Raw genomic sequence first — 23,642 nt, forward strand, 5'->3', positions numbered from 1 at the left:
TATAGATACTGACAGGAATGTGTAGAATAGATAAACAAGACTATACTGTATAGCACAGGGAAATATATACAAGATCTTGTGGTAGCTCACAGCAAAAAAAAAAAAAATGTGACAATGAATATATGTATGTTCATGTAGAACTAAAAAATTGTTCTCTACACTGAAATTTGACACAACATTGTAAAATGACTATAACTCAATAAAAAATGTTTTAAAAAACACAAAGCAAACAATAAAAGAAAAAAGAAAGAAACAAGGGTTGAATTTACACTGCTATTCTAGTAATTTTATGTCCAAAAGCTTACGTGCCTACCTTAAATACAGCCATGACCAAATCATCCTGCTGCTGAGATGAAAATTGCTGTTCCCAGGTAACCTGCCAGCTTAGAAAACTATGTTGGGAGAGAAAACCAGATTTGGCAAAGCCTGAGATTCTTCTCGTCATAAACCCTTAGAGCATGACTGGGGTGTTTTCTTTCCTTTCTCTGTGTATTTTAGTGACATTTTTGTGTTACAGTTGGATAGCTCAGACAGAGGGTGATTCAGTGAGGGCAAAACATTTAGCGATAACACCAGGCTTCTGGCCTGGGGAGACACCTACTGATGTGAGGATAAGGAGAGAGAGTTAACTTCTCAGGGAAATTGAGGAGTCCAGATGGGGAATGTTAAGTCTGTGGTGTCTGTAGGGCATTCATGCAGAGATGTGTTCAGAAGGCAAAATGAGTGTAAAAGTAGAGCTAAAAAGAGGTGTCAGGACTGGAAATAGGGATTCAAGACCCCTGGGCAGTTGTCAGAGAGCACAGTGTGGATCAGAGGAGGAGACAATTGGAGAGCACAGTGAACTGGGAAGGGACCTCAGACTTGACTGGGTTGGGGATTTTGGTGGCCTTGACCTGAGAAGTGTCAGGGAGAGATGTGGGTGTGAGGGAGGGGGCTCTTCACACTCTGTCCCAGAGCGTGAAATGGTGCCTGGCAGATCGATGCGTGGGAGCCATGGTTGGACAGATGGACAGAGGATGGGTAGATGATGGATGGATAGATGGATGATGGATGGGTGGATGCTGAACGGATTATGGAGGGATCATGAATAATGGATAGATGGATGGATGAGGGATGATGGATAATCAATGGATGGATGTAGGGAAGATGGATGGATGATGGATGGATGGATGCTGAATGGATGATGGAGGAATGATGGATAATGGATGGATCATGGATGATAATGGATGGAAAGTCGGAAACACAGTGATATGAGAGATCAAAGGAGGCTTCACGAAAGAGGTGGAACTGAACTGTGTCTCAGCAGCTTGAGACAATGGAGCAGGGCATCCCCATGTGGGAGCACCAGTAGTCAGGAATGACTTGGTGTCCACAGGCCCAGGAAGGAAGCCACCTGGCTGGACTGTGAGAAAGTGTTATTCAGGAACACTCAGAGGCGCTAAAATGAGGCCAGGAGTGTTCGGGCAGGTCCGAGCCAGGTCAGGACTCCCTCTGCCACACCACATGGCCACCTGGCGGCAAGTGGTCCTCACATTTCTGACCCCCATGCCCTGGCACCTCCAGAGGGGACAGGTTCTCAGAGCCGCCACCCCATTTCCAGCGCAAAGTGGCCAGCTGACAAGCTCCATTGATAAAGCAAAACATTCATTGGACCTTTATGATTGAGGTGGGAAGCCCCATAAAAAAGACTAGCAGGACCCCCAGGTGGGGCAACTACTCTCCTGCCAGCACCATCAAATTCCCTGGCCCAGCTTGATTATCTCACTTTTGCCTCTGAAATGGCTTATTTCCAGGAAAGTATAACTTACACCTAAAATTTTATTGGTTCCCTGAGCTAACTCCTGATTGGTCCATTTCTAGTAGTTCATTTGCATTTAGCTCCCTCCTGATTGGTTATTTCTCTCACTCCTGATTGGTCCATTTCCCTCACTCATGATTGGTCCATTTCTACAATGTTTCTTACTAATTAGTCACCTTTGTTATACCTTATTTGCATAGGATGTTACAAAATGTTGCCAAGTCTAGAGTGATAGCCTATAAAAGCGTATGTAAACCTGCACATAGGGTCCAGAGCTCACAGTGTTAACTCCCCTGGGCCAGCTGGTGTGATAAACCTGAGTTCTCCAACTCTCCGAAGGCTGCTTGCTCTCTCGCCTGGATCCAGGTTGCCATCACAACTGAAATGAGCTGAAATGACTCGTACTTTAAACACATGAAAGTGGTTTTGTGTGAATGAACTTTATGGGGAAAATGCAAAGGAAGCTGGCAGAGCCCTTGGGTCCCATGGTTCTTGTCTGAGCACATGATGCAGAGTGGAGAGTGACTGGGGCCTTCAGTATAGAGTTTTCAGACTGGCTGTCTGATTGGAAGTGGGGCATGAAGGAAGGGAAAGAGATGGTGACGACTGCTGGAGGTTTGACTTTTCTCGTGCATTTGTGTGGGATATTTTACCTTTTTTTAAAAAAATAGTTGTGTTTGTGAAGAGAATCATCAGCTTTAATTTGACCTCAGAGAAGTAGTTAAGAATAGTTTTTTTGTGTATTTTCAATTTCTCTGCTTTGTTTTCATTGGCTATTAACAATAGTTTGTGCAAGTGGTCCTTTTGCCACTCCACCGGTGACATTTGTTGTTCCTGATTTCAGTTTCATGTGTGTGCACATGTATCTAGAAGAGTTTTACACGAGAAAGTGGACTACTGAGGTGGGAGCCCTGCGTTTGCTCCCGGTGCTACCTGAACGTGGGACAGGGGACAGGGTGGCTCCTCGTGAATATTAGAGGTTTGCTTCTTGGAAGAAGTTCCTGCACACGTGGAAGTTTCCTGGGGCTCCTCCATGGCTTTCCCGTGACAGGACTGTGCTGATCCATGTCCCCTTCCTGATGAATTTCTGAGCTTTTACTGCTTAATTGTTTTCTCAAATAACAGACATGATTATCTAAACAAATGTATAAAATAAGAAGCATAAAAATGATGGAAACTTACCCAAGCAATAGTGATGAATCAAAATGATCAATTCCCACAGAGTTCTTCCTTTCTCCCTAATCCCAGATGCCAAAAGTTTCCCACCGTTAACCACGGAGTCACTTCTCCTGTGCTCCCAAAATTCACTTGGTATAAATAGCTGCCTCACAGGCATAACCTGGTGCCAGGGCTGCAGCGGGATGGGCTAGGTAGTCCTGGGGTGAGCATCTGGGACACCTGGTGTGGCAGGTGACCCACCCCATCCCAGAGGGAGTTCATGGAGAAAGAGAAGTGAGCTTAGAGGGGAATCAAGTGATTCAGGGGTCCTGGTACTGAGTAGGAGGGCAAAGGGAGACGAGGGGAGGGTGGCACCAGAGGGATATCCATCCCAGACTCAGCTGCATCCCTGGTGCACGATTGGCACCACTTGAGGCCAGCAGGGGGCAGCAACAGCCTGGACTTGGGGACAGTATTTGCTGCTTGTATGAAGTTACAAGAGCTGCCTCCCACGGAACCCCTCCTATGCCCCACAGCATTGGTGCCCCAACAATTCATCTTCAGAAGTCCTAATAAATGGCCCAGGGCTCAGGCTCAGGCTACACTGGCAAAACACCCCAGAAGCAGAGGATGGAGGGATGTGAGAACTCTCCCAACAGTGGGTAAGAAGGAATTGAGGTGATGCTAGTCCCCAGTTCTGCCTTTAATTCCTGGGAAATAGGGCAATGGGATCTTGTACCCACCTGGGACTCTGTCCTCTCCTTTCCCCATTAGCACCGATGGGACGTCTGGGATTCCTCACACAGGAACCACAATGTCCCTCACCAGGAAAGGTGGGAAATCCCTGGGCTGCATCAATTTCACACACGCTGTCATGGACTCAGTCTGTCCTGACTCCACATGTGATGAAAGAGTTAATTGACTAGAAAGGTCTGCTGTCCACGGATAGAGAAGTGTCCAGAATCAAGTCCAGGTCAGGGGGTGGGGCAAGCAGTGGCAGGAACAGATTTGCTTGGAGGCCACGCCCACCTCTGCAGCAGGGGGAGGGAATAAGAGAGGTCTGGGGGCCAGGCCCAGGGTTGGGGGCTCAGAAGGCAATGCTCTGGGGCATGTCCACCATGGCCTGGGCTCTGCTCCTTGTCACCCTCCTCACTCAGGGCACAGGTGAGGCTCCAGGGAAGGGACATGGGGACATCTGGCTGATTCGTTTTGTCTCTATCCTCAGGGTGATCTGGGGCCCACGCATGAGCTGACCAGAATGTGTTTTTGCTCTTTTCAGGGTCGTGGGCCCAGTCTGCCCTGACTCAGCCTCCGTCTGTGTCTGGGACTTTGGGAAAGATGGTCACCATCTCCTGCGTTGGAACCAGCAGTGACACTGGGGGCTATAACTACATCTTGTGGTATCAACAGCTCCCAGGAACGGCCCCCAAACTCCTGATATATGAGGTCAATAAACGGGCCTCAGGGATCCCTGATCGCTTCTCTGGCTCCAGGTCTGGCAACACGGCCTCCCTGACCATCTCTGGGCTCCAGTCTGAGGAGGAGGCTGATTATTTCTGTGCCTCATATACAACTAGTAGCACTGCGCACAGTGGTCCATGGTCATGGGGAAGTGAGACCACAGCCTGCCCTGAGCCCTCAGACTCCCCATGGCTCTTCCTCTGCTGGTTGGCCATCTGCTTCTGTTGTTGAAGCATCAGAGCTGAAAGGAGACCTGCGACCCAGCAGAGGAAGGAGGACAAAGAAGAGGGCATGGTTTTCCTGTTTATTTTCCCTTCTCTTTGTCCTTCATCTGAGCAGGCTGAGCCGGGGGTCGGGGACAGACCCTGGGTCTCTCACAGTTGCCCTCTCCTCGCCTGGTAGCCCTGTCCGGGAACCGCCCTGCAGGGGGAAAGTCTCCCCAAGACGATGGGCTCCTTGCAAGGTGGCTCCGAATAGAGGCTGCCCTGGCGGGTGTCTCCCTCATTCGTCTTAACATCAGGACGCACATCCCCGTGAGGAGCCAGCGCCGGTTCTAGGTGGAATCCCTGCTAATCTAACAATGGTGAGAATTCAATTTTAAAGTGGGCACATGGGTACTGGGTCCAATATTTACATTTTCTTGAAACTGGGAGACAGTTTTCAAATGGAACCTTTCATAAAATTGAAGTTATGTGAATTCCTTAAACCAATGAGATGAAAAACAAAGTGCACTAGGAATCTATTTGCTGCATAACAGGTCCCCCCACACCTACAAGGTAAGAGAAAAACAGTTGGCATCCGGTGTTTTCTGGCTTCTACAACCTGGAGCAGCTCTTTTCTGTGCTTGTGTCTCCTGGTTCTCATGAAGGTGCAGCCCTGTGTCAGCCGGGCTGTTTCATTGAAGGCTCCTCTATGTTTGGAAGCACTCCCGCCCAGTCAGGCTCACCCCTTGCCTGCCATGTGCCCGCTTTTCCTCACCACATCATCCTCCTGATAAATCTGATTTTTAAACCTTGCCAATTAGGCCCCATATTTTCCACATTCCATACTAGTGTCCACGTGAATAGTCATTTTTCTTCATCCCAGCATTTTCTGTTGGACCAGTATCACAGGTCTTACTATCTATCGGGTCATAGCTCTGGTGTATTGCTGAGAATCGTCACCAGGTACATTTCTAGATTTTACATTCATTGCAGTAATAGCTGCTTCTAGGTTTGTGGTCCAGGAATCAGTGTTTTTACTCTCCCGGAATAGGCTCTGTTACTTCCTGCCCTCCCCCATGGCTGTGGGAGAGCGGGGCGTTCTGTCCCTCTGTCTGCTCCCCTGTTCTCTCTTTTCCTATGGGACATCCATCTGCATTTATAACTCACCTTACATTTTTGTTAGAAAGCCTTTTTTTTAAATTGACAATGACCTCAATATGTCTGTACACATGTTGAGAAGTCATAGCCTTCAAATTATACTGAGATGTGACATCAAATATCCCTCTGAATGTCCTCACTCCGGGCTTGCAGTTTAAACAACAGTCTGGCTCTTTATGGACAGATGTGTACGTTTGTTCATGAGCATCTGAGCAGTGGTCAGTCTTGTGTCCTCCCACGAGCCCTGCCCTCTCCTGTCCCCCTGCCAGGTCCCTAACATTTAATACACACTAGCTTAAGAGACTCTCATTTTGCCTCTGTAGCATGATCAGAAAATTTTGGACAAGTTTTGATTCAATCTTTGAAACACATTTGGAAATACACATCGTAACAAATATCTGGCTTCCAGGATAAATTATATCTTGATTCTCTGCATTTCAATGAAAAGAAAAACTCTGAACACAAGGAAACAGATTCAGGTGAAAACCATCCATTCCCTTGTGTCCCCATCAAATGTGATGGCCCAACTTTATTTGGACTGCACGTGGGGACAGAGCTCAGCAGTGAAGGTGGATGTTGGGGTGTCTGCATAACCTGGCAGTGGGAACTGTTGGGGTGTGCACGGAGGGAATTATCCCTCACAGTCCACAGCAAATTTGGGTTCTGCACAGGGGAGGTCCAGGGGTCCTCTCTAGGTTTCTTCTTCTGAAGCAGAGATGAAGTATCCCTGATGACATTAACTTCCAAAAAAAAAAAAACTCACAAATCTCATTTTTCTGCTGGATTATATGCATACTGTTCGCTGTCTGTCTTTATATTTGTAACACACAAGTACAATTCATTAAAAAAAATCCAATGAAGAATCACAGTCATCATCTATCAAAATTCATCAAATTGGACACCTGAAATGTATGTAGTTGACCTTACAGGAATCACACCTCAATAAATGTGTTAATAATAAAAAAAAAAAAACAAGAATCACAGTAAAACATGTTAAATGAAGCACGTTCGTGTGGGTGGTTTGTATTACTTATGATCCCACTGAAAACTTTTTAAAGGAGAAAATACAGAAGAAAGCAATGGACATTAGTTTGTGTTTTGGAGAAACAGCAGCTGGACTATGTGTGTATTTTCTCCAGAACAAGGACAGTCCGTGTGCTGCCTGGCAGAGGAGTCCCTCCTAATACTGGGGACCCCACAAGAGAGGCACTTGGTGTCCTGAGGTGAATAGCGGGGGCTCAGGGAGCACATGAGGTCAACGTGCTTGTTGCTCCAGCAGCTTCCGGGAGGGCACCTGGGGCTGCATCTGGGCTTCCCCCTTTGGATCCAGGAACCACAGAGAGAACCCAGAGTGGTGTGGACAGGAGCCCACACTGAAAGTCAGGGGGGCAGAAGTTGGAATGTGGACAGGAGATTGTTCTGGAGGTGCTATGTTGACAGTGGGGAGCAGCAGAGAGTTTTCAGTGCTCAAGACTGAGTAAACCCTTGGGGTGACCTGGGAGTGGTGACTTCAGTGCAAACCACGATGCCCTGATCCTATTTATCCTTGGGCACAGAGGGGAGAGAAGGGGGGAAGCCTTAGACCCTGCCTGTTTACTCAGGTCATCCTGTGTCCAGGGTCCCCAAGACCTCAGGCCACAGTTTTTGTCACTAAGAAGACTTCTAAGATCCTAGAGACTCAACCTTGTCGCTGTGATTTCCTTCAGGAGACAAAGCAGAGCCAGCAAAGGGCAGCAGAGGATGAGGTGAAGTCCAAGAAAACCAGGAGAAGCTTCCAGGAGACCTGTCCCAGGGGAGCCACAAGGAAGGGCTTCTTCCCCAGCATCAAATCGTGACAATGTCCGAGAAGAATTGTGTCCCAGGGAGGCTCCTCAGGCCCTCAAGGTTCTTACCCTCCCAGGGGGCTAGTGTTCTAGGCATCCTCTGCCTGGCAACCACTGAAATTCTGGCCTTTCGGGGGAAGTCAGTGGATGAGTCTAAACCATAAGTTTACATAAACCTGTAGGTTCTGCAGGCCATTCTTATGGGAAAAGAGTCAGAATCTTCCTGAAATCAAATTCCCAGACAAAAACCAAGGGCCTGTCTTGCAAGCAGGTCTTTCCAAGGATTTTATTCTCAACCTATGGGCAGCTCTTCCCTGTACAAATCCTGTGTGTGTGCCTGCCCCTGAGATGAGGATCTAGATACAAGGAAAACCCAACTTTCACCATCAAGTCAGGTTTGGTTCTATCTCAGGCTGTGCTCTCTCTCTGTAAATGCACACACAGAAGACACACGCACACACAGCAGCACAAGCGCAAACACAGACACACGAGCCATCAGTCCTGGGCCCCCTCCATGAACCGGGGAAGGAAGCAGGGATCTGCTCTGTGGGTACCAGGTTCTCCTTTTGCCATCTCATGCGATCTGTGTGACAAGAAGCAGTAGCATGAGTGGAGCTGGGAGGGGAGGAAGGAGAAGTGGGGGATCAGACCTGGGGTGTCAATCCCCCTAAGCTGCCTCCTTGGACACCGTTGGCCCCATCTGCGGCCACCAGGGGGCAGCGAGGACCTGAGTGTAGGGAAGGCTCTCCAGTGGCTTGCCTGCCCTGGGTCAAGTCCCACAGCTGCTGCCTTCTGAGCCCCCTCAGGGAGAGTCTGGGGTGCAAGATCCCCATCGCTTCTGCTTCATGAGCCCTTCAATAGAAACACCAATAAGTGTCCACGAGCCTCTACTCAGAGCACCACAGAATCAGGGACCAGAGGGTCAAGGAGACCATCCTGCTGAGGAGGTAGGATGGGCGAAGGGTGGACACCCCAGCTCTCCATTGATGTGAGGATGAGAAGAGATTGAATCTCTAACTAACTCCAGTACTTCTGGACCCTGTCCCCAGTTTTGACACACAAAATAGAAAATAAATTTTGTGATTATTAGCAAATGATATCTTGATTTTGGCACAGGATGATAGGGACATCCAATGATGGCTCAATTTCCATGGCTCTGTAATGGTTAGTGAGTACTGAGTAAGAAAAACATAAGAGTATTAATTCTCCTAGATTGGCTCTGTGTCCGGGGATAGAGAAGTGTCTAGAATCAAGTCCAGGTTGGAGGGGTGGGGGAAGCAGGGGCAGGAACAGATTTGCATGGAGGCCCCGCCCTCTTCTGCAGCAGGGGGAGGGGATAAGAGAGGTCTGGGGGAACAGGCCCAGGGTTAGGGGCTCAGAACGCAGCGCTCTGGAGTGTCTCCACCATGGCCTGGGCTCTGCTCCTTGTCACCCTCCTCACTCAGGGCACAGGTGAGGCTCCAGGGAAGGGACACGGGGACTTCTGGCTGACCCTTTGTGTCTCTGTCCTCAGGGTGACCTGGGGCTCAGCCCTAAACTGACCAGTGTGTTTTTGCTCCTTTCAGGGTCCTGGGCCCAGTCTGCCCTGACTCAGCCTCCCTCCGTGTCCGGAACTCTGGGAAAGACGGTCACCATCTCCTGTGCAGGAACCAGCAGTGATGTTGGATACAGAAACTATGTCTCCTGGTACCAACAGCTCCCAGGCACGGCCCCCAAACTCCTGATCTATGCAGTCAGCTATCGAGCCTCAGGGATCGCTGATCGATTCTCTGGTTCCAAGTCTGGCAACACGGCCTCCCTGACCATCTCTGGGCTCCAGTCTGCAGACGAGGCTGATTATTACTGCGCCTCATATAGAAGCAGCAACAATGCGCACAGTGGTCCACGGTCATGGGGAAGTGAGAACAAAACCTGCCCTGAGCTCACTCAGCTCTTCTATCCTGAATTCAGAGTTTCATTTGTTTTTCATGTTTGTGTTTTGGAAATAATTACACATTTAAACCAAACTGGAGAGGTTTCATGAAGAACTCCTGCAGAACCTTTCCCAGATGCACTAGTTTTAATGCTTTGCCACAGGTGCTTTTCGGATATCCCCTCTCCTCTCTGTCTCTGCATTTGTGTGTCTAGATGCACATCCATTAGCACGCGTGTTCAGCACACACACAGGCACACAGAATGTTAATTTTCAAAATCACTGGAAAAACTTCTACCTTCCAGCATCCAAGCCTTCATATTTCTTCATAAATACACTAAAGAATCCATAACATACATCATTTTGGGGTAAATAAACCAGTGGGTTTTCATACATTCACACCCTTGAATATCTATGAAGACTCTACCTTCCAGAGTATTTTTCATCCTCGTAAAGCAAAGACTTCATCCATCACCCATCAGTCCCCTTCCCCTGGTCCCTCCACCCTCCAAACCATTCACGTGCTACCAACCTATTCTAGATTTTTCACGTAACAGCAGCCATATCCCACATGGCCCTTTGTGTCTGGCTCCTGTCCCCTTTTTCCAGTACTCTGTGATGGAGCTGTGGGTCTTGGGTAATCCCATCTTGATAGTTTTGTTTAACCCCACTCTCTGCCCAGCTGAGTCCAGGTGGTTAATTACACCCAGCTTTGTGGGAACACCGTTGTTTCTACATCAGTTCCATTTACAAAAACGTTGACCTTCTTTTTGGGTGTGTCCTTCAAGTGAGCTGCACAGAGGCCTGTCTGGGACCTGGGTGGTTTTCTATACTTTAGGTCCCCCCCCCTTAAGTCTCTCCTGTGCTACTTGCTGTCAGAATCCATGCAAGTGTGGCTCACAGGGCAGCTCAGGCATCATGAACTATTTGCATATTAAGTTTCCTAGCGAATCTCCCCTCACCATCTCCTCAGTCTTCCCTGGACCCTGAGTTTACTCCTCTGTCCACTGGATCAGAAACTGTGACACTAGTTCCCCTAAACTGTTGTCCCCTTCCTGTGACAGGACCTGTGTCCATGTCAAGGAGCAGGAGGACAGAGAGGACAGATGCAAAGGGGATGCTCATCCCCTGGGTGGGAAGACAGCTCCTAAATCATAGGGAATGGTCCTTCTGCCTCCACCATCAGTAATGCCCAGCCGGGATGCTGGGCCGGGGGACAGAGAGCAGGGCACATGGCCAGGGAACTGTGAGTTTTCCCGCAGCGGCTCTGGCACTGGCGCTCTCCTTCTTTCCTTCCCCCAGATCAAAGGAAGCTGTCATGCAGCTCTTCTGTCTCAGGCAGGAGCCCTTCCAGCCTCAGGCTGCCTGAATCCAGGGAACAATAGAACCTCACCCACTCTGAGTTCAATGACCTTCCAGTCCCAGTGACTACCCCAGTCTGCTCTGATGATTCCTTTTCTTGGTACCCAAGTAGCTCCTCCATGACTTCTGCCTGGGTTTTATAGGTGCATTTGGTGGGAGAAAAAAATGTGTATTTACTACATGTTATGTGAAATCAGGATGCAATGGTACAGTTTTAAATTTGGTAAAACAGAACAGGACAGAATGAGACAGAACAATGGGGGGAGGAAAACGGGAATGATGAGCCTGAGTTTTAAAGCACTGAGGTAGAAAACCAAGAGGAAATATTTTCCCAACAGTTTTTCAGTGTTCCTTGGATCAGAGATCACTTCTATCTTGACCTGGGTACTTGGGAAAGTGGAGCCTACAAGCAGCAAAAACACATCTTGTGACCAAAGCAATAACACAAAGATGAAATGAGATGAAATCTTTGACTATCAATTGTGAAATAAATGTCACAGCTGTGGGCCCAGAAATGCCACTTTGTGCCAGCTGCTCTCTCTCCACTCATTCATCTCTTCTGAGGTCAGAGTACTGGCCGGTGGGCTCATGGATCTAGTGTCTCCTGTGAGAATCAAAAGAGGAAAAGGATAGTGCCCTGCACAGAGGGCAAACAGCAGAATTGGGAGAGTACTGTCAGAGTCAGGACACGGCTCCTGCCTGGTGTCCCCTGTTCCTCCTGGGAGGCCTCACGATTGTGCACCTGGTGCTCAGGGGTACCTGTGGGGGTGGCCTGGAGGTCAGTGATCTGCTCATGGATTTCATGCGGCAGATGCTCCAGAACAAAGGGGTGGGGGTGGGGAGGTGAGCAGGCTGCAGCTGGGTGGGTGCCACCCAGAACCCAGCAAACAGCAGGTGTTTCCCCAAGATGGGCACCTCTTTTACTACAGAAACTCTGTCGAGTGAGCATCCGGCAGAGGGCACTGCAGAGCATCCCCCCCGCACAGAGAGTCCCAGAGACACAGTCACATCCCAGCACATACACAAAAGATCCAGGAGCTCATTGAGCAGGGCCACAGCTGGACTTTCTCTCCTCTGCAAACAAGCGAAACACAACACATGTTCCTTAGTTACACAACATCTATGGGTCAAAGATTTTAATCCTCTGAGCAACACAAACTTCCAGGGATGCATAGAAACTACTGGCCATGGTGGAGGTGGGAGAAGCAGGGAGAGGAGCAGGTTTGCATGGAGGCCCTGCTCTCCTCTGCAGCAGTGGGAGGGGATAAGAGAAGTCTGGGGGACCAAGCCCAGGGTTGGGGGCTCAGAAGGCAGCACTCTGGGGCATCTCCACCATGGCCTGGGCTCTGTTCCTTGTCACCCTCCTCACTCAGGGCACAGGTGAGGCTCCAGGGAAGGGACATGGGGACATCTGGCTGATCTTTTTTGTCTATATACTCAGGGAGACCTGGGGCCCAGCGCTGAACTGATCCGAGTGTGTTTTTGCCCTTTTCAGGGTCCTGGGCCCAGTCTGCCCTGATTCAGCCTCCCTCGGTGTCCAGGACTCTGGGAAAGACGGTCACCATCCCCTGTGCTGGAACCAGCAGTGATGTTGGGTCTGGAAATTATGTCTCCTGGTATCAACAGCTCCCAGGAACGGCCCCCAAACTCCTGATCTACAGAGTCAGCAATCGAGCCTCGGGGATCCCTGATGGCGTCTCTGACTCCAAGTCTGGCAACAAGGCCTCCTTGATCATCTCTGGGCTCCAGTCTGAGGACGAGGCTGATTATTTCTGTGCCTCATATAGAAATGGTGGCACTGCGCACAGTGGTCCAAGTTCACGGGGAAGTGAGATCACAACCTGCCCTGAGCCCTCAGGCTCCCCGTGGCTCTGCCTCTGCTGGTTGGCCATCTGCATCTGTTGTTGAAGCATCAGAGCTCAAAGGAGACCCGAGACCCTGCAGAGGGATGAGAACCAAGAGGAAGACATGGTTTTCATATTTATTATCCCTCCTCTTGTCCTACATATGAGCGGGCTGAGCCAGGGTTCAGGGACAGACCCTGGGTCTCTCACAGTTGCCCTCTACTCGCCTGGGTGGGCCCTGTCCGGGAACCACCCTGCAGGCAGACGTCCTCCCCGAGATCATGGGCGCCTTGCAAGGTGGCTTCACATGGACGATGCTCTGGAGGGTGTGTCCCTCATTCCTCAGGGACATCAGGACACATGTCCCCATGAGGAGCCAGAGCAGGTTGTAGGTGGAATGCCCATTAATCTAATAACTGTTAGAATTCATTTTTAAATTGGGTAGAAGTGTCCTGGGTTCAATATTTGCATTTTCTTGAAATTGCAACCTTTTCCAAATGCAACTTTTCGTAATATTGAAATTATGTGAATTCACTTAAATGGATGAGATGAAAAACAAAGTGCATTAGGAATCTATTTGCTGCATAACAGGTCACCCCCACACTTACAAGTGAAGAGAAAAAGAGTTGACATCCAGTGTTTTCTGGCACATACAACCTGGAGCTGCTCTTTTCTGTGCTTGTGTCTCCTGGTTCTCATGAAGGTGCAGCCCCTTGTCAGCTGGGCTATCTCATCGAAGTCCCCTCTATGTTTGGAAGCTGCCCCCTAATCAGGCTTACCCCCTTCCTGCCATGTGCCTGCTTTTCCTCACCACATCATCTTCCTGATATATCTGATTTTTTAACCTTGCCAGTTAGGCCCCATATTTTCTGCATTCCATGCTAGTCTCTGTGTGATTAATCATATTTCTTCATCCCAGCATTTTCCGTTGGACCAGAATCTCAGGTCTTACTATCTATCTGGTCATAGCTCTGGTGTATTGCTGAGAATCGGCACCGAGTTCATTTCTAGACTGTACTGTCATTGCAATAATATCTGCTCCTAGGTTTGGGGTCCGGGAATCAGACCCAGAACAGCCTCTGTTACTTGGTGCCCTCCCCTATGGCTGTGGGGACAGTGGGGTGTTCTGTCCCTCTGTCTGCTCTCCTGTTCTCTTTTTCTATGTGATAGGCATCTGCATTTATAACTCGTCTTACATTTTTGTTAGAAAGCCTTTTTTTTAAATGAGATAGAGCTCAATATGGCTGTACACATGTTCAGAATTCACAGCCCAGAAACTATACAGACACGAGATATCAAACATCCTTCTGAATATCATGACTCTGAGCTTGTGGTTTAAACAATCACTTCTGCTCTTTATAGGCAGATGTATGTGTTTGTACATGAGATTCTGAGCAGTGGTCAGTCTTATGTCCCTCCCGGAGCCCTGCCCTCTCTGGTCCCCACTCCAGGTCCCTAACGTTTAATGCACACTAAAGTAAGAGACTACCATTTTGCCTCTTAGCATGATCAGAAAACTTTGGACAAGTTTCCATCCAATTTTTGAAATATATCTGGAAATATATATCATAACGGATATCTGGTTTCTTGGATAATTATATCTTGATTCTGTGCATCTCCATGAAAAGAAAAACACAGAACATAAACCAAGGGCCAGTCTTGCAAGCAGGTCTTTCCAAACACTTTAGTCTCAACCTATGGGCAGCTCTTCCCCGCACAAATCCTGTGTGTGTGCCTGCCCCTGGGACCAGGGCTAGATGCGAGGAAAACCCAAACTTTCACCATCAAGTCCGGTTAGGTTCTCTCAGACTGTGCTCTCTCTTTGTAAATGCGCACACAGAAGACACACACACACACATGTGCCATCACTCCTGGAGCCCCCTCCATGTACCCTGAAAGGAAACAGGATCTACTCTGTGGGGACCTTTTTCCTTTTGCCATCACCTGTGATCTCTGTGACAAGAAGCAGGAGCATCAGCTGAGTTGCAAGGGGAGGCAGGAGAAGTGGGGGATCAGAGTTGAATTGTCAAGTGCCCTCAGCTGCCTCTCTGGCCACCGTATGCCCCATCTGAGGCCACCAGGGGGCAGGGAATCCCTAAGTTTGGGGAAGGTTCTCCTGTGGTTCACCTGCCTAGGGTGAAGTCCCAGAGCTTATGCCTCCTGAAGCCCCTCAGTGAGAGTTTGGGTTCCAGGGTCCCCATCAGTTCTGCTTCATGAGCCCTTCACTAGAAACACCAATAAGTGTCCCTGGGGACTCCCGCTCAGAGCAGCACAGAGACAGGGGACAGAGGGACAAGGGGACCATCTTGCTGATGAGGCAACATGGGGCGAGGGGTGCACACACCCTGCTCTCCTTTGATGTCAGGACGAGAAGAGATTGAATCTCTAACTAATTCCAGCCCTTCTGGCCCCTGTCCTCACTTTTGACACACAGAAAAGAAAATAATTTGGGGGGATTATTAGCCAATGATACCTTCACTCTAGTACAGGGTGACAGGGAAACAAAGGGTGGCTCGATTTCTGGGGACCTGTAATGGTCAATGGTCAGGTTGGGGGGGGAGCAGGGGCAGAAGCAATTTTTGCATTGAGGCCCCGCCCTCCTCTGCAGCTGGGGAAGGGGATAAGAGAGGCCTCGGGGACAAGGACCAGGGTTGGGGGCTCAGAAGGCAGCACTCTGGGGCATCTCCACCACGGCCTGGGCTCTGCTCCTTGTCACCCTCCTCACTCAGGGCACAGGTGACGCTCCAGGGAAGGGACACGGGGACATCTGGCTGATCCTTTGTGTGTCTGTCCTCAGGGTGACTTGGCGACCAGGCCTGAACTGACCTGAGTGTGCTTTTGCTCTTTTCAGGGTCCTGGGCCCAGTCTGCCCTGATTCAGCCTCTCTCGGTGTCCAGGACTCTGGGAAAGACAGTCACCATCTCCTGGAACCAGCAGTGATGTTGGGTCTGGAAATTATGTCTCCTGGCATCAACAGCTCCCAGGAACGGCCCCAAAACTCCTGATTTATCAGGTCAATAAACGAGCTTCAGGGATCTCTGATCACTTCTCTGGCTCCAAGTCTGGCAACACGGCCTCCCTGACCATCTCTGGGCTCCAGTCTGCGGACGAGGCTGATTATTACTGTGCCTCATATGGAAGCAGCTACAATGTGCACAGTGGTCCATATTCATGGGGAAGTGAGACCAAAACCTGCCCTGAGCTCACAGGCTCTCTCCTTGCTCAAAAGATGCTTCCACGCCCTGAGCAGCGGACTTATGCAGCTCTGCAATGACATGTCTGGGCACCTCTCTCCTCCCACAGTGAAGGTGACAGGAAACATGCACCTTGCATCATTCCCTTGGGAGGGTAAGTGCTTCATCTTCCCAGGAGTCTTGGGTCTCAAACGGGCCACTCTTTTCAGGTCTTCATCAGCAGTGTGATGGTTAGTGGTCCATGTCTACCTGCCTAAGGTAAGAGATGCTCATGTTGCTGCAAAAACACCATTTCTTGATGTGTCTTTGAGTCTGTTTCCAGAGGAGATTAGCACTGGAATCCATTTCTTAGTCAAGAAGATTACTGGTGCCAGTGGCGGTGGGCAGGGTCCCTGAGTGGAGGGTCTGAATAGAACAAAAAGGTGGGGTTAGGGGCGTGTGCCCCCTACATGTCATCAGAAAAGTCGTCTTCTCCTGACCTGGGACACTGGCACTGCTGGGTCGTCAGCTGTTGAACTCAGACCTGGACTTACATCACTGGCCCCCGAGTCACAGGACTCTGGACTCAAACTGAATTAAATCACTGCCTTTCATGGTTCTCCAGCCCTCTGCATGGGGGCCATCCCCTCCCAAAGGCAAGGTTACAATCAAAGCCAGCAGAGTCCCAGCGGCCATCAGAACAGTCTGCCGGGCACAGATCAGTGACCCTGGCTTGGTGATCGGGGTATTCCTAGGGGTGAAATAGGCAGGAAGCGGGCTAAACACTTACTTGGGCTTATAAGAAAAACACGTATAGGTCCAGTGAGCAAAAGTTTAACTCAGATCACAAAAAGAGGGTCACAGCCCCTCAGTCAGTGGATTCCCAGGCTGGAGCCAGTTTACAGACCCAGACCCCCATGAAGGAAAGGGAGGCTCCGTCCCCTGGAGGGGGAGCTCCGGTGCATCACTGAGAATTCATACTGTTGATCTTTCTCCCGGGCTTCCCCAAGGCACCAATAGCCTTTATCGGGGTAACTGTGCTTTGGGGAAAAGGAAATAATCAGACTTTTCAAGGACTACTGGACCCCGGTTATGAACTGACATTGGTTTTGGGAACACCAAACCTCACCGTGGCCCTCCAACGAGTCGGGGTTTCTGGAGATCAGCTGAACAGTGAATGGTGTTTTATCTCAGGTCTGTCTCAAGGTGGCTCGAGTAGGTCCCTGAATCCATCCTGTGGTCATTTCTCCAGTTCCAGAGTATAATTACCGTGTGGCCTGAGCTGCCCGCCATGAACTGGGTGCCATCTGAACCACAGAACTCTAGGACCAGGTTCCCCTGTCAAAGAGCGCAGCACAAGTGAGCAGCCGCGTCACCGCAGCCCCGCTCGGGGCGTCCTCCAGGGACACGGTGAGAGGACACCCTCCGTGGGCAGCACTTCCGGCAGCGCACCTGGTTGCACTTTTTGGAAGGAGAAATGGCCAAGCATGCGATTATACATCTATTAATTGGTTTGGCTGGATGATCAGGAACTTGGAAGAAACATGATAGGAAATTTGGTCAAAAAATTTAATTGGGGAAAGATACGTGGATAGAACGCTCCCAGTGGGCAAAACAAAAAAAGTGAAGATATTTGTGTCCAGTGTGAGCAGCCTCGAACGGGTGACCTGAGTGGAGGAGGGACTTTTGTAATAAAGGGCCAGGATGACTCACTCTGCAGGTCCCAGGCAGCATCTTTCCCAGCCCCCTCTGTCTTCATCCCACGGCCTCATGAACAGGTGTCAATGGCGACCGGGCCAGAAATTAGGCAAGGACTCAGCATTGAGTGGCCACCACAAACCAAGGTCAACCAGGCAGTCCAAACAGGTCTTCTAATAGCCCAGAACCTTCGGGAATGAAACCATGAGTCACCACCCCCCACCCCAAGGTCAAGAACCATGATGAGCTGAGACGCTTGTGGAAGGCAAAGGAAACAGAGCCTGAGCAGCAGAAGGAGGGGGCTGTGGATCCCAGCTGTGCCTGTGGGACCGGCCACGGATGTGAGGGCTGCAGATGTCAGGAGTGTCCCCTATTTACTTTGTCATGAGTGTGTGTGTATGTCTGTCTGTGTGTATGTGTCTGTGTGTCTGTGTGTGTGTGTGTCTATGTGTGTGTCTGTGTGTATATACACATATTAAGCAAGTAGCTTTGTTTTCCTTCCTCTCTCATCTACTTATCATGTGACTGGAACTCACCAGCACTTCTCAGGGAGTCCCTGGGCTCCATTCAGGTTTCAAATACCCTGAGGCAAATAATGTCCAGAGATTTATTGATGCCTCAGCTGCCTAAATCCCTGCAGCTGGCTGACACATGTTACAATGTGAGGGCCACAAGCTAATCACATCAAAACGTCTGAAATACCCACCCCAGCCCCGTGGAGGAGGGTCACACTCCCCACTCTGTCTTCCCTCGGTCACTATCCCAAGGATTGGGATAAAACATACTAAACAGACATCCAGCCCAGAACAAGGAGTCCCAGGTCCACATAAATGACCAGATCTGGGGGTGAATCAAAAAGGGAGTTTCCAAATGACCACACGCTTTCCCTTTATATCAGAATGTGCCAGAACACATGGACAGTATTTGATAGCGAGCTACTGGCTTGACTCGAGGACTTCTAAGATCCGGTAGAGCATAAACTTGAGATATTTCACTTAGAGGTTTTCAAGAAAGGATCCAGGGAGTCGGAGGCCCAAACCTGAGTTTTTCAGGCCTGAAGTCTCTTTGGAGAAAGGAGGTGAGCGAGAAGCAGGTGGCGCTGTAGGACCATGTCTGTATTTCTGGGGGCCTGGCCCAGCTGTGAATCTTTTCAACTGACACAGTTTGCATTTCCCATCTGTGTCACCGTGAGAAGCGGTGTGCTGTCCGGGCAAGGTCGGCCTGTACTGTGGACCCCGCAGCCAACCTTCAAATAAAACCAATTTAAATAACAGTTTCAGACAATCAACCGTAAAGAAGACAACATTAAATTTTAAAAAATATTCAGTTAATGAAAAATAGAGATAAAGCAAAGCAGCAATGAGGAAGACATGGGACAAAAAGTAAAGAAGAAGCAAGATGAGACATTTTCACAGAAATGTATTATGAATCCCGACAAAGGCAAGTGGGGAAAATCCCACAATTAAAAGGCAGACACGGGCAGATTGAATTTTACAGCAAGACCCGTGGAAATGGCCCTGCACGGCCAGAGCGGCCTCCCAGCCCACAGACCCTCTGGCTCTAACCCAGGACACAGCCCCTTGCCCTCCCCCACGGGCAGGCTGAAGGGGGCTCCTTATGATGATCGAGGGTCTCCCTTCTGCACCGGGACCCTCCGTAACCCCTGACATCATTCATTGGTCTCCATTTCCAAAATTTCTGCAGATACTTGACATAGAACCATAGGAAATGGATGAAACCACAGAGGGAAAAGAAAACCATTAGAAATGATGGATAGAAGGAAAAACATACAATCACATAGCACGTCGCCCTGGGATTAGCGTTGCTCACTCTGCATAATCCCCTGTAGATGCACCCAAATTGCCCTGTGTACTCGGCATCCGGTCCTTTTCATGGCAGAGTACTGGTCCATGGTTCCGGTCCAGACGTCTAGGACGCAGTCAGTCACCCACTGAAGGACGTCGGCACTGCTCTCAGCTGGGGCTGTTCCGCACTTGGGAACTCTGGACGATTGTGTCTACTTCCCCTGTGACCTTATGTTCTCACTTCTCTGAAATATATGCTCAGGTGTGCATGGCTGGGGTCTTTGGTGACCTCAAGTTTAACTCTTTAAGAAGCTGCCAACTCTTTTGCAGACATTCTCCACCAGATCCCACTTCTCTTAGTCACACATGTGCCACCCAGCTTCTCCACATCTTTGCCAACATGTGGGGCTGTCTGGATTTTTATTATATAGCCCCTATGATAGGCGAGAAGTGCTGCCTCACTGTGGTTTCATCTGCATTCCCCTCCTGGCTGATAAGGGAGGGCTGTTCACGTGCTCATTGCCGCCCATCTGCGCTCTTCCACAAAATATTTGTTCTAGCCCACTGGCCATCCTCTAAGTAAGTTCTTCTTGTCATTTCTTTTTTCTTTTTACTCTTTAGAGTTCAGCCTGTTTAGATACACCCTGAATTCATCATTCATAGGTTATATGATTTGCAAATATTTTCTTTCTACCTGTTATTTGGGTTTTTTTCATCCCCATTACATAGTTTGCAAGCAAAAGATATTGATACTATTGGCGTTCAAAGTTTTGATACTTCTTTTTGAATCACGTATATGGCATCCCCAATATTTGCTTAATCCTAGAGCCAAATGGTTTGCCAGTCTTTCTTCTAAAATTAATTGATGTATTTGAAAAGACTTCCTCTGAGGTACATGAGCAATTTCACTGGGTCTGATGATGGGACTCTGGCCTCTCACAGCAGCGTGGTGACTGCTGTCCCCACAGCACCCACTATAAGCACTGCCCAGCCCACACTGTCATGCCTCAGCAATTCCCCCAGGCCCAGAGGGGAAGCCCAGGCGCAGACTGAGGTGGCAGTGCGCTTGCTGGGAGCAGGGGGCAGCACTTCCTCACTCAGCACCAGAGTCTCTTCTGGGACCTGGGCCCTGGCCTGGGAGTGGGGCCCCCACTGAAATCCTCCATTGAGCCCAGCTGCTCTCTGCTCAGGAGGGAGCCGGTCACCAAGGTCACAGGGCCAGGAAGTAGATTTGCATGAGGATGACCCCTCTGAAGATAAGAGAGTCCCCAAGACACCACCCCCAGTTGTGGACTCAGAGGCAGAGCTCAGGGCGCCTCCACCATGGCCTGGACCCCCCTCCTGCTGCCCCTCCTCTCTCTCTGCACAGGTGCTGCCCATAGGGCTCTGCCCTCGGTGTAATCAGGGCTCAGCCTGGCCCTGAACATCAGCTCAGCACAGGGGATGCTGCGGGGTGCGTGGTCCAAGGGAATGAGACCCTGGTCCCCACCCTAACTTTCCTCTCCTCTCCTGCAGGTTATGTGGCCCCTTCTGCACTGACTCAGCCCTCCACGGCGTCCATGTCCTTAGGACAGACGGCCAAGATCACCTGCCAAGGAGGCAGCTTACGAAGCTATTATGCTCACTGGTACCAGCAGAAGCCAGGCCTGGCCCCTGTGCTGGTCATCTACAAAGATAGCAACCGGCCCTCAGGGATCCCTGAGCGGTTCTCTGGCTCCAGATCGGGGGGCACAGCCACCCTGACCATCAGCAGGACCCAGGCCGAGGACGAGGCCGACTATTACTGTCTCTCAGCAGACAGCAGTGATTATAATGCTCACAGTGACACAGGCAGATGGGGAAGTAGGACATAAAACACCCTGCATCTCTGTCACCCTCTCCTCTAGTCCCTGGAGGCCTGTGGCCAAAGCAGTGACAGTTCTGGCCCAGTTCCCCCAGATCTGAGCTCCCAGGCTGCCCTCCCCTCCACCCTCCAGGCTGCTCTACACGCGGTGGATCAGTGGTGGATTTCTGGCTGGCAGGATGTTGCTGTCATGGTGTTTTTGTGCCTAAGTTATGTGTGGGGGGAGGAGGGCCTGGGTGGAGTCAGACAGGGACATCCAGCGATGCAGGAGGACCCTACATCACAAGGGAGTCTGAGCTCTCAGTGAAATGGGTTTATGGTCATGTCTCTGGATGGAAGCATTTCCCCTTAAGAACTAAGAGCCCAGACCAGCAAGTAGGAGGTCAGGGGACAGGGAGCAAATGTGTTGAGCAGGTCCCAGGGATGATATGGGTGGAGCCCTTCCTACCCTCTCACCTTGAATCCCGGCCCCGTGAATCCTGGCGATGGGAGAGGCATCGTACATTGTGCACAGATTTAGAGCATATCTCGCACCTGGACGGCTTTACCATCCCCCACAAGTGTTGGCACTTGCCTGGCAAAGTGACTGGCTCTTCCATCGGCTGTTGGTCCATCACTAAGGCAGCAGCCTCGGGATGTTGGGGAAAGTGGTAGGACCGGTGAAGCCCGTGAGCCTGGGCCCACAGCAGCCCCTCTTTTGATGTGGAATGAGTTCACGGTCAGAAGCCCCATGAGGAAACAGAATTCTATGAGTCTGAGGATAACAGTTTGGCCAGAAGCATTGCAGACAAAGAAGGCAACTCCCAGTCTGCATGAAAGATCTGTCAGTAAGAGCAGAGCTCCCCCCTCCATGCTGGAAAAGGTCTGATGTCATCCACTGAGCACCGGGTCCCTGGCAGATTCCCGAGGGAAGGGTGTCCCACGGGAGCCGTGCTGGTCTGTGCTGTTGGCAGGCTGGTGACGGAAATGGCTGTGGGCAGGTTGGCTGTAGACACTGGAGCCATCCTGACTAGCCTGTGGCTGATCCTCCCCTTCCCATGGGGTCACCGGGTCATAGCGACCACCCGGCGATGGTTGGAGAGGGAGGCAGACTGCTATCCACAGAGCAGGACCTCCTGTCCACCTGGTTATTAACACCACTTCCTTTTCAGGACACACGGTGCTAAGCATTTTCATGGGACACAAATAAATGAATCTCCAGGTCCCTCTGTGGGGGTTCATACTTGTGTCTTTTCCATGTATTCCTGCCACGTCTCTGACGGTCCAGTGAAAGTCTGAGTCTCAGCCCATAAATTAGCACACAGCCCCCTCCAGCCACCTCTGTGTTCAGGCTAATGGACCAGGTACCCTGCTCCAGTGGTCACTCATCAATCCAGGAGAATTCTCCTCCACTGCTGCCCTTCAGGGATGTCCCCGATAGGGGCGGAAGGACCAAGATGGCTAACTCTCAGGGGTGTCTTCATATCATCCAGAAACCTCTCCAAACCAGCCCCAAGGGTTTTCCTCTGCGACACTGGTCATAGGCATCTCCCCACGAGGCAGAGGTGGGGGTTGCTGGAGAACAGACATTGCAGCAGGACTTGGGCTCAGGGGTGTTTGGGCCACCTCCTCAGGCAGCTCCCCGGGGCTTCAGTACCTGGGCGTGGGCCCGACCTCGTATCAACCTCCTCTACGTCAGGACAGAGAGCTACTGCACATGCCCACCCATCACCGGGCTGCTCAGGCCTTGCCTGGTCCCCGTAGGTGGCTCTGGTCCCAGGGGAATTAGGGACTCACAGTAACAATACAGTTTCCACTAGGGCTCAGTAGCTGCAACAGTCTTTCTCAGATGAGCTCTCTGTTGACACAGATGAATGACAACCACTAGGCTGCCCCTGTCTTTCAGTTCCAGGGACACCAGGATCATCGGCCAACACCAACGCTCTGTCACATGATCCAATACTCCGTTGGGCCCGTGGGACTTTGTGGACCACACCCACCTCCACATTGGTGGCAAAACAGAAGTACTTGTCTCCTGCCAAACCAAGGATCCCGTCGCACACAGTCTTGGTACCAGGGGCCAGCACTGGGGTAAGGGCAGTCCTGGAAGAGAGAGACCTGAGAATAGCCATCGTCTGGCTTTCAGGTGAACAGAGATCATGAGACACGGGTAGAAGGTTGGGGGGACTCTCTGCTCTGTCCCAGAACCAGGAGCGTCCACTAGGCTGCCCCACCGTCTAGAAGGAAACTTGACGGCCAGGGCAGTGTCTTGTCCACACTGATTTTCAGGAACGATTATCAGCCAGAACAAAGTGCTTCTGAAGGAACGTTGGCTGGGTGGGTGTCCTCCTGCCTCCGACTCTGGCACAGTAGCCACTTCTGCGCTTGTTTGGCTTTGGACCAACAGCCAGAACCACCAAGAGTC

The 23,642-nt window shown here is 50.4% G+C and overlaps 2 protein-coding genes, 1 long non-coding RNA gene and 1 gene segment (V, D, J or C); 3 read left to right on the forward strand and 1 right to left on the reverse strand.

The window, feature by feature from the left end:
- LOC105066045 (immunoglobulin lambda-1 light chain-like) overlaps positions 1–23,642 on the forward strand; it is a 179,289-nt gene that overhangs the window by 111,599 nt on the left and 44,048 nt on the right.
- LOC141575802 (immunoglobulin lambda-1 light chain-like) overlaps positions 1–23,642 on the forward strand; it is a 147,934-nt gene that overhangs the window by 59,682 nt on the left and 64,610 nt on the right. The gene's annotated exons all lie outside the window — the stretch shown is intronic.
- The window catches only part of LOC105069357 (immunoglobulin lambda-1 light chain-like), a 103,434-nt gene that overhangs the window by 11,958 nt on the left and 67,834 nt on the right, over positions 1–23,642 (forward strand). The gene's annotated exons all lie outside the window — the stretch shown is intronic.
- LOC141575791 (uncharacterized) lies at positions 18,184–19,867 on the reverse strand. The gene is made up of 2 exons (XR_012503617.1): positions 19,382–19,867; positions 18,184–18,836 (listed from the first exon to the last, which is right to left on the reverse strand). It is a non-coding gene; the product is annotated as an uncharacterized LOC141575791 (long non-coding RNA).

This window comes from Camelus bactrianus, chromosome 32, assembly GCF_048773025.1.
Source record: "Camelus bactrianus isolate YW-2024 breed Bactrian camel chromosome 32, ASM4877302v1, whole genome shotgun sequence".
NCBI lineage: Eukaryota > Metazoa > Chordata > Mammalia > Artiodactyla > Camelidae > Camelus > Camelus bactrianus.